This window comes from Lipotes vexillifer, unplaced genomic scaffold, assembly GCF_000442215.2.
Source record: "Lipotes vexillifer unplaced genomic scaffold, Lipotes_vexillifer_v1.1 scaffold39, whole genome shotgun sequence".
In the NCBI taxonomy this organism is placed as follows: Eukaryota; Metazoa; Chordata; class Mammalia; order Artiodactyla; family Lipotidae; genus Lipotes; species Lipotes vexillifer.
Genome location: NW_006787038.1, coordinates 356,373 through 358,629, shown reverse-complemented (window position 1 = coordinate 358,629; position 2,257 = coordinate 356,373).

The window sequence follows — 2,257 nt, the reverse complement described above, 5'->3', positions numbered from 1 at the left end:
CCCCACGCGAGGACCTCCCCCGCGCCCGCCCCGCGGGGGGGAAACGGGCCCCGTGCAGCCCCCGGGACGTGAGGCGCGGGTCGGCGGCGCAGGGACCCGGGCTCGGGCGTTCCAGGCCCACAGCCGCAGCGGCACCGGGGGTGGGGGGCACTCGGTCTCCGGAGACCCGCGCCGGAACGGCGTCCGACGTGGGGGAGGGCGGAGGAGGCGGGAGGGTTGGCGCGGGCCGCCTGGGTTGCGTCTGTCCGCCCGGCCCCAGCCCCCGAGGTACCCGGGGTTTCCTGCGCGCCCGCGACCTCCCCCACCCCCGCCCGAGGGCGTGCGACGCGGGGCGGGGACCCGGCGCCGCGCCCGCCTCAGCGGAGAGCGGGAGGCGGAGTCTCCTCCCGGACCCCCCAATTCCTCCCACGCCGCTCTCCCCGGGAGCCGGACGGGGCAAATTCCTGCAGCAGCCCAGGGGCGAGCCGCCCCCGCCCCCGCCCCCGGGGCCCTGTCCATCCGCCTCCTACCTGTCTCCCGGAGCCCGCTCTGTGGGTGCCCGCCCCAGCCCAAGTCTGGGAGGTCGGCCAGGCCGCCCGGAACGCCTGAGGAGGTGGGACTTTCCCCGCTGCTGGCTGGCTTCCTCCTCGCCCATCTCCCCCCATCCAGCTCTGCTGACATCCATACCCGGTGACCTGCGATGCCCAGGGCCTCCATCCCTTTGGGTCTATGCCAAGGCTTGGCTTGCCCTTCGCTTTTGGGGCTGGCACCGGTCCCATTTCCTCTGTACCCAAGTCTTCCGGTTCTGTGCCATCCTTCCTCCATGCCCACCTTACATACAACACAGCCCTGTGTCCAGCCATCTGCTTGTCCTCTACCCCTGAATTCTGTGCTTCGGCCACAACTGAGTTGCTCCGCACACAATCTGCTGTTTCCCACCTCCCAACCACCATTTCCCGCTGCCTAGAATGCACTCTGGAAACCCCCTCTTAACCTTGCAAACTCCTAGTCACCCCTCAAGATCCGCCAAACATCATCTTCTCTAGAACCGTCCCCATGCCACCCCAGGCTAAGTTGGTGGCCCCTTGCTCCCTCAGTCTCCATCTCTGTCTGCTGTAGTTCTATGGTGCATCACACAGCAGGGATCTGAGTCTCCCTAATTCAGCTGTGAGGTCCCTGAGGGTAAAGCATGCATCCCTGTCATGTGAGTTCAAAGCACTAGTTGGGATCACGGTAGGAGCTCAATGAATGCGATACATTTAATTTCCTTTCCTAGTTGTCCTTCTTTTTCTCAACCAAGGCACTCCTTGTCTGCCATCTCTGTTTTGGAACTGAAAATCACCTATCCCCAGAAAAATAGCACTGGCCCTGGGGCACTCGGAGGTGGGGAGGTCACAAGGTTGATCCCTTTCCCTCATCCTCTTCTGTCTTCAGCCCCTTTCCCAGCCCAGCTATTGGGCATTTCTCCCCTGGCCTCCTGAGGGTCAGAGAAAAGTCACCAGTGGGGAGCTCACCCCCTCTTAAGACCTCCAGCTCCTGCAACTCATCTCCTTGGGCCATCACAGATGCTCAGACAAAATGCTTATTAAAACATAAGCATGTTGGGCTTCCCTGGTGGCGCAGTGGTTGAGAGTCCACCTGCCGATGCAGGGGACACGGGTTCGTGCCCCGGTCCAGGAAGATCCCATGTGCCGCGGAGTGGCTGGGCCTGTGAACCATGGCCGCTGAGCCTGTGCTCCGCAACGGGAGAGGCCACAACAGTAAGAGGCCCGCGTACCGCAAAAAAAAAAAAAAAAAAAGTAAGCATGTTAAATCTGGCCCATTTCTTACCTGTCAGTGAAAAGAGGAGATGCAGCAGCTGTGTAGCAGGGGCCCCTGGGGACTTCTGTGAATTCTTAGGCAAAGATAAAGCTTGGCAGAGAAAAGGGAGTGGGATTACCCAAAGCCTCTCTAGAAAAGGAAAATCTGTTTCTTCCATTCAAAAAGCCCCACTCCCTGCTCCCCTCAGCCAGGAATTTTCAGAGCTTGATCAAAGGTCCCTGTAAAGTGGGAGGCAGCTGCTTCTCTTGCTGTGGGGTTGAGCAGCCGAGGAACCTCCCGGATCTGTTGCTGGTTTCCCTCTACAATCTATGATCCCTTCTCAGACACCCCGGCCCATGATTTCTTACTCCTCACCCCAGCGGCAAAGGAGACCCAGAGCCTGGGGAGGCAGAACCCGCACACAGTGCATCCTTGGACCCACCAACTGGGCTCTGGCAGTTACTGGTTAGGGCAAGCA